The following is a 9,035-nucleotide window of genomic DNA, read 5'->3' on the forward strand; positions in this document are numbered from 1 at the left end:
TAGTTAAAAAAAAAAAAAGCACAACAGGAGATATCTTATTTATCTTGTTGACATTGTCACACAGTATTTGATTTTTTTTTGTTACATTTCTGCTTACTTGGCTAAACTCTATTGGCTTTTGTTCTGAAACAGGTGTACTGAAATAATCATTTTTTATACTTGTTATTTAGTTATTTAATTTTAAAAAATCAATGAAGGGGGAGGGGTTCTGTGATTCAATAAACATGATGATTCCAAGCAAATGTATCGGATCGGTATCGATCGATACTACCTTGTAAAGATTTTCACATTAGTTCAGTTTTTCACTGAACTGCAATGAATTACCATGGATCGGACCAAAGAAAAGATTGAACCAAGTTGTGGAGTGCTTTTCTATTCTCTGTACATGTACATCCCCTTAGTGATTGAACATAATCAGCTAAATTGCCGCTTTCTTTGTGGCGTCTCAACAGGGCTTGGAGTGCACTTGAAAGTTCACCATTGTTTTTTTTAGACTGAGGCTATTAGCTATTCACTACAGTCATGTCAACTATTTGTCAGTGTCGACATTTGTGTAAGAAGCGGCACTTTTCGCGTTAGGCTGGACGAAAAGAGGCAGGGCGAAGGGGTTGGTGTTGAATGATTCCACGCACGTATCTGGTTGTTTTCATCTACTCGACGATAAACACGGTGAAAGTAAGAAAAGGACTTTCAAATACAGTCCAAATGCCAACTCAAACTCAAAAAAAGATGAATAAAAAAGCGCATCCAAGACAGACACGTACGTGCATGCTGCACACACGAAGCGGCTGCAATCTCAATTTCAGGAAACCAAGTAGAATTTTTTAGCTAGAGAAACTACCTTTAATATGAATTTAGTTTAATTTTATATAAAAAAAGTACTTGTTCTTGTGTTAAATCAGCTTATGTTTGTTTTCCTCCATTAAACATGTTAAAAAAAATTCCTGAATTACTACCACCTGAATTCTTTGTCTGGTGATTCTGTAAAGTTATGTAAATTGAGCACAACCTAAATATTTGTCATAAGGACTTTCCTTCTTTTTAATGAAACTAACCTGAAACTGTCATGATTTGGTAAAGCAGACCAAAGCACAGACACATGGGCTGAGCGACAGGAGTTTATTGGGTGCAAATGGGAGAAAAAACAAAAGGTGCTGCACACATTAGAGGAAGGAGAAAACAAGCAATAGAATACACAGCCTGGAATACAGTCACAGCAGGCAAAGTTCAGAGAGTCCAGGAAGAGATTGACAATAGGAAGGCAGTCACTAAGGGAAGACCTGGCATATCAACAGAAAAAAACGATCCCGCCGCTTTTGCTGTCGGCACAGTCATTAAATACTGGGTTCCTGATTCATATCAGGTGCGGGCAATGACAAAGAGATGTGTGGTCTAGCTGCGTATTGCCGCCCTCTGGGGCCAGTGGCATCCTGACAGAAACAAATTTGTCCTCTTATGTGTTTTGTTCAATACAATAAACTGTATAAAAATTGTAACCTATGCTATAATGACTTGTCACTAGTGATTGTTGAGAACCTATACCAGATATAAGGCCATGTCTCCAGTAAATGAACTGGAATTAAAAGGCCATTCCTTTAACTGACAGTGACAATAATTGAGGTAATTAGAAAGGGTATGTTTATTGGTGTGCACATACTTTTTTGTTCGATAATGTCTTTTCAGAATGTAACCATGACCTAGCGCTTTTTCACGGGTATGGCTGACATCAAAAGGTGCGTGTGTCTGTTCGTTTGCAGCAGAACACATCTTCGTCCATGTGGTTCCTTTGTTGGCATGTACCCTTTAAATAATTGATTCACAACATAGTTGGCTGTGAATAAAAGAAAAAAAAAGAGTTTTCAGCAAAGGAAAATACATGATGTTTTTGGCAAGTTTTTTTCCAGTCATTTTAGTGCTTGTTAGGAGACATTATATTAATGATCTCTGTGTGTGTGTGTGTGTGTGTGTGAGGGTCTTATTGAATACCCTTTCAAAATGTAATTTGCATTGTCAAGGTATGTTAACCATTTATGTCATGATTACTGATTCGGGGCACCTGCAGCTGCCAGCTGCCACGGAACCTGATTGGCTGTTGGACTCTTTTTAAACTCCCGTCTTCCGAAAGGAAGCCGTCAGACCGTCTGCGAACCTATGCTCTCAGCTAGGCAAGCTCTGTACTCTCCTACTTTATCATGCCCTGTTTTCCTTCCTGATACCTGTTGCCGACCTGTTTATGGACCAATTTCTGTTTTTGCTCCTCCGTCCCGGCCATCGACCTGTTTCCTGCCTGATACCTCTTGCCGACCTCTTTTCTGGACCCGTTACTGTTTTGGCCCCCGTCCTGGCCATCGACCTGTTTTCTCGCTGTCAACTTCCGTGTTCCTGCCATCAGCTACCCGTGACTGACGATCATCGGATCGTAGATGCAAGCACTGGTTCCTAATAAAAACTGAGTAAAACGAACGCCATTGCGTCCTTTCTCTGTTCCTGGCTTGTGACAATTTATCTTGAATTGTAGTGTAATGCAGCCTGTAGATTGTATACTGATACTGGAAATATTCAGAGACAATACTTATATGCAATGATAGAATAAAAAATAAAAATAATGTGCAATGCATGACCAGAATGTTCTTTTCTTGACCAAAAGGGCAATTGTTTTTCTCTTTAATATATCACTGTGTCTAGAATGTAATCAGGGGTCACGGATCACTTAACCAGTAGGGTCATATGGGGCATCACTTCCTTTGGTGTGTCTTGGGCAAGTACAGCCTGGCGTCGCATATCTCTCTCCAGGCCATTTTTTGGTAGAGGTTAGCTCCCCCACATTAAGCATATGGTAGTCAAGTCAAGTCAACTCACATGTATTTGTATAGCCCTTAATCACATAATGTCTCAAAGGACTGCACAGGTTACAATTACACCATACCCTGATCTTAAACCAACATGCAGGCAAGGAAAAACTCAAACACCTCAGCATGAGGGAAAATAAGAAACCTTAAGAAGGGGCCTCACAAGTGGTAATCCCCTTTCCAGGATGACCAGGGTGCAATACATTTAGTATTGGCTAACAGTACACAAAACATCAGTTTCTATGGTTATCAGTAGGCAGGACAAGCCCCCTGATCTAACTGAAATATAGCACCGTCATCATCTGGAGCTGTATTTTATAGATATGTTTTGTTTATTTGAGATTTAAGTTGAAACATGTAGCAAATCTATACTACTTCTGGGTTTCCTGCGCCACTTCAGGTTCTGCAAGCTCAACATAAACACAGACTCAGACCATGGCTGGCAGGACTGCTGTATGTTCACTCCATCCCATCCATGTTTAGGGATTAACAAGACAATGTAGTATCTTTATAAAATTATTTATATAATGTATAAATGACTGTAGATTGTAATAGTTGAGACAGGTGTTAAGGTTATTCACATTATCTTAGCGAACAAATTGGAAATTGGCTTAATGTACTGTACTATTGTATTGCAGTTTTCGCCATCCAGCAAAGGAAATTAAAGCTTTTAATACACGTCCCCTGTGGTCAAAGTCCTTCTTTTGTGGTTTAGCTTTGGGTTAGCTTGGTGTTGTGAAGTTGCGCTGTGAGAAGCTACACACAGAAACATGTGTCTGATTTTACAGTCTTTACTGGGGAAAAGGTAGCAACAAAAGATATCCCATTAAGGAGGGCAATGGAAAAACTGGTAACAAAAACACAGTCCATAAAACGGTATGGTTGGAATAATTAAAAAGTCTTACTAAAAAGCAGTGAGGCGTTGAGGGCTTTCTTGAGCGCAGTTCAGGTGAGCTTGACATTCAATGTTCTGACAATGAGTACCTGTCAATATTGCCTTTAAGTACTACAAGTCACAGGTTTTCCCAATCAGGCCATCAGTTCCATAGCCATCTCTGGCTGCTGTTGGCGAGCTGGAACCTTACAAGCGTCATATCACTGACACTACATTTCCTGCATTCCGTGTTTTAATTCAATATATTCTTTTGCGATGTGAAAAAGCTCATCTCAATTTTGTCTTATGTTTTATTTTACTTTTTTTGCTTTTACTGAATGCTATTAATGATCTAATTGTTTGGATTTTTAATAAAATTTACTTGTTTTTCTTCTCTCTGAGTCTTGTGTCCCCTGTGTAAGCGCCAAGCTGTGTGGTCGAAGACCTACCCCTTTCAAAAGGGGCAGGGTTTCGAGCCAGACAGGTAAAAAACCAGCGTTTGTTTGATCCGCCATTGAAGCCAAAGAAAAAAAAGGCAAAATTACCTGCACAGAAATCAAACTTGAACTCTATTAATGTTATTTTATTTCCTTACCTTTTCAAAAGGTTGCTATTTTATTTTTATAAATGCATGCTGTGGTTTATTTCACTCTTTTTTTACCCGGACAAGGGGCATATTCAGTGTTCATTTTACCTCTGAAAAGTGATGAGTCCCGGGGACTCGCTTGCTCAAAAACCTATGGGTCCCAACAGGGATCTATGGGTCCCCAAAATTTAGTGTGCTCCGTGCCCTTACAAACTGTCGTATTTTCCCTTACAAAATACAAAAAACCCTTTTTTTTTCCAAACATGTTGATTTATTTATGTAGTTTAACATGTTATATTGTACATGTGTTTCCTTATATCATATATATTGTTAATGAACATTTTGTTGTGAGACACTGAGTTGCTCGAAATGAATGAGGCTTATTATAAAACAAGTTCAAAAATAAAGTCGCTTGGACATTCACTGTAGAAGGAAAAAATACATGCAAATATAATTAAGTAGAATCATACATTTTCTTATTCAAATTATTAATTCATTTTCTGCATTAAATCATTGTTGGTAATATACTAATTAAAAGGGATCACCACAAACCTGTCGTCTTTCATTTTCTCCTTTTATACCTCCTTTTTTTCTTAATTTCTTTATACAGCATAATCATTCGTAATATAATGAATCAAAGCAAGTGAGCCGTTTGAGAGCCGGCTCTTTAATGAGTTGAACCGAAAAAGCCAGTTCTCTAAAAAGAGAAGGACTTTCACTACACAACTCGAACTCGAGATCGGCGTGCAGACGAAAACTCAAACCGCGAGACCAAAACAACAATGGCGGATCTGCCTGACGAAAAGTTTGGAGTGCGGTAAATCTTTGTTAAAAAATGGTAATAACAATTTCGTGTCAAAAAAGTTGCGTTCCGGGGACGCACATTGATTTGACACGATGCGTCCCCAGCAAAAATAATGCATCCAGGACGCAGGGACGCGGGCAAACGAGAACACTGGGCATATTTTGCATTATATAATAAATATTATACAAAATACATCAAAAATAGGATTTCTTCATTGCATTTCTTTAATTCTACTAAACCAAACAATTAAACATTTTGTAATTTGTAATCAAGTAAGAAGGGTATACTTAAGGAGGTATCATACAACAGAGTAGTCACGTTATTCTCCATAGGATGCACTGCATTAAAGTAATTTTGATAGTAGGCTAATAATTCTAATATAGATATATACAGCATGTGTTGCTTTCATTTTAAGGCTTATAAAAGGCTTTTAATTTTTTTGCGGCTCTTGGCATTATTTTTTTGGGGCCGGCTTTTTCAACATTTCGGGTTGCCGACCCCTGGGCTAGCTTGTTGTTCTGCCTGTAGAGCTTGTTAAAAAAGGGCTCCAAATGTACTGCTTGTGCTTAATTCATTTATTTGATGAATAGTATTATTATTTCATTGTTTATCAAAGTACTTTAATTCACCATAATTATTTCAATCTATTTAAATGAAATGTTATTTATTGTTGATTGGATGGAATTTAATGATTTGATGATCCGATTGAATGGTTGTTTAAAAAAAAGATGTTGTTGCAGTTTCTCAGTAATTGAGTAGTTTTTTTTCGCCAAGTACTTTTTGGGTTTTTACTCAAGTAATTAATTGGACGACTACTTTTGACTTCTACCTTTGTCATAATATTCAGAAGACATAGTACTTTGACTTTGAGTACAATTTTTTTCTGCCCTAGACACATCTCAGCTTGAATTTAATTGTCTTTATTGTCATTGATAACAACGTGGTGAACATTATTTGCAACAGGAGTAGACAAGGCAATCCAGGGTAGACACATTACAAAGACTTAAAAGAGAAAAAAATAATAGATAACATGCTGATGTGTGGTTGCCATCCCTGCAACAGGGCAAAAAGTAAAAAAGGAAATTTTACAATGTTGGCTATTCACATGATAACCAGTACTATATGAAATGTATGTTAAATACCTATATATATATTATACTTATACTAATAAAAACTATTTTACAAAATGCAGCGAGGCAATTTAAAACAAGAGTGTCAAACTTACTTGGGCTCCGGGGCCAAACCATTCTCACTGGGGCCGGACTAGTAAATTAATGGCATAAATAGTGTGCCTTTACTGGAGGGCCAGGTGACTTTTCGGAGGCTCATGATCAAATCACGACTCAGGGGTGTAAGATTTCATTGTAGAACAATTTTCGAGGTTTTTTTTTTTTCCTTAATTTTTTTTCCCCTTTTGCCAACATACCAACATTTATTCTCGTCACAAGCCAGCAACGGAGACAGGACCTAATAGTGTTTGTTTTACTCAGTTTTTATTAAGAAAGAGAGCAGTGCTTGCATCCACGATCCGATGATCGTCGGTCACGGGTAGCAGATGGCAGGAACGGGTCCAGAAAAAGTTCGGCAACAGGTATCAGGCAGGAAAACAGGACTGGATAATGTCGGAGAGTGCAAAAGCTAGCCTAGCTGAGAGCATAGGTTCGCAGACGGTCTGACGGCCTCCTTTCAGAAGACGGGAGTTCAAAGAGTCCAACAGCCAATCAGGTCCTGTGGCAGCCCCGAATCAGTAATCATGAAAAATCTCTTGTATTATTTGTCAATTGTGTTATTGGAGAAAAAAAAAGCAAAACAACAATTAAATTAATTTCCATTAAAGTGTTATTAACCTAGGGAAAATCACATTGAAGAAGGAATGCAAAGGCAGAGTGTAATTGTTAAACAAACTTGAAAACATAACATTAAAATTCAAGCGCTTTCATGGATTTCAAGCAGCCACACAAGCCTTGTGCACATGAATCATGCCACTTGGCTTACACTTTGTTTCTATGGCAATGTACCACATCTCAATCCACCTCAAACAGAAATGGTTTTCCAGGAGAAAAGCCTTGGTTGACTTAGGCTTGTTGGGTATTGTCCTTTAAAGATGCAATTCTCTGTGTGTGAAGCTGTATCCTAACACTTGGATGAGCGTCTGCTGTTTTGTCCGGGATGCTAGGTTTGCTTCAAGCCTTGTTCCTCTTGAAAAGATATAATTATCTTCAACTTCTTCTCACTCATTTTTCTCAGGCAGCCAAGCCAAGGAGTTGACGCAGAGTATTGGATGAGCAAGTTTCTTAATGTGCTAAAAAAAGCCTCGACTAAAGTGAGAATTACAACATTGGGCCAACACTCGTGTTCATCCAATCCCAGTTTGATTGACTTTTGTTCTAGACTCGATTTCTGAATGTTGGCTCCAATGCTGGAGTGCTCGTCCTTGCATCAAGAACTGTGAACATTAAACACCTAAACGGACCCCTGTGTACATTGGGTGTTTAATGATATCAACATCCTGATTTGGTCACACACCTTGGCTCTCTTTTTTGTACATTTAATGCATAATGTTACAATCACAATAATGGGCAAGATTTTGAATTTAAGTAACAACAAAAATCTGAAGAACCATCAGGAAGCACAAAAAGTTATCTCTTTTTAGTGATCCAAAATAAAAAGTGACGGAATTCCCATCACTTTGTTTTTGAGTGTCCCTTGAAGCACTATAAACATATTTTGCAGTACTGATTTTATTATCATAAATAGCAAATTAAGATGCCCAAAACGATTAATTCAAAGGTAAACTGTAAAATAGCAGTGTCATGTTAAATCTGTGTAGTTAAGACCCACATGATCAACTCGTTAGTGTTAAAACGCTAGTCTTTGAGTGATAAATCAACACTTATTAATGGTTGCCCTATAATTATCAGTGATAAGTTAACTCATATCACTACCCCAGTGAACAAACATATGGTTCATATATACCTAGAGTGTTGGATCAATATTGAAATTTTACTGTGTACATTGTAGTCAATATTAGTGTGAAATACTTTTCTACAACATGCGTGCTCCAACAGTGCCTGGAAGTATTTTGTGGAAAGGAAGAAATAATTTGAGTTTTATTTAATGAATCTATTATTGTTATTGAGTGGGGTTTTGGGGTTTTTAAGGGTTATTGATCTATCTTCGTTATTCATTATCCATTACCCGTTATCGGTCAGTTCATAATACGCTACAAAGCCTAGGAGCCGGGACACTTACTCTCAGCCAAAAGGCCAAGCTAAGGTCCTAGCCCTAAAGCCTTGCTGCGATCATTGCGAATGCACCGTTCCCGGAGGTACTGCAATACCGGGCCGATGCGTGGAGTGGACAGAGCAAGCTCATATTCCATCTCCGAAATTGTAGCGACACGCAACTTTGTTATTGAGTTGCATTTATGATTTATTTTAGTTTTATGCTAGGTTGTACTATGGCTGTTCCAACCTAATATGCAATTATAGGCTGAAGATACCCTTTAGGCAAGAGGTGACAGGCATGAAAATAATCCTCAATACAACTTTTCAAAAGTGTAAAACTTATTCATTCTTCCTCTTTCCTTCATACTCCTTTATCTTCCTTTTGCTTCTCCTCTCTCCTTTTTTTCTTCTATCAGCCTTCTTCCTTCTCCATTCATCATGCTTCTATTTATTGCTCTTCTTCTTCATATTTTTCCCTCTGCTCCTTTTCTTCTATATTACCTTTCTTCTATTCCCTTCTGGACCCTCATTTTACTCTTCTTTTTTTCAACTTCCTACATCTTCTTCCTTATAATCTTTCAGTCCTTTAAAACCGAGCATCCTTTTTAACGTAAACACTTTTCTATCTTCATGTTTAACGCTTTCTGCCAGCTAGACAGTGCACAGTATACTGAATAACCAGGCTTCTTTTTCT

The 9,035-nt window shown here is 37.9% G+C and overlaps 1 pseudogene; it reads right to left on the minus strand.

The window, feature by feature from the left end:
* Positions 1-8,427: 8,427 nt before the first annotated feature.
* Positions 8,428-8,506, minus strand: LOC148353362 (U2 spliceosomal RNA; annotated as a pseudogene).
* Between the last annotated feature and the right edge of the window lie 529 nt (positions 8,507-9,035).

This window comes from Urocampus carinirostris, chromosome 14 (genome assembly GCF_059441175.1).
Source record: "Urocampus carinirostris isolate Australia breed hairy pipefish chromosome 14, RoL_Ucar_1.0, whole genome shotgun sequence".
Taxonomy (NCBI): domain Eukaryota; kingdom Metazoa; phylum Chordata; class Actinopteri; order Syngnathiformes; family Syngnathidae; genus Urocampus; species Urocampus carinirostris.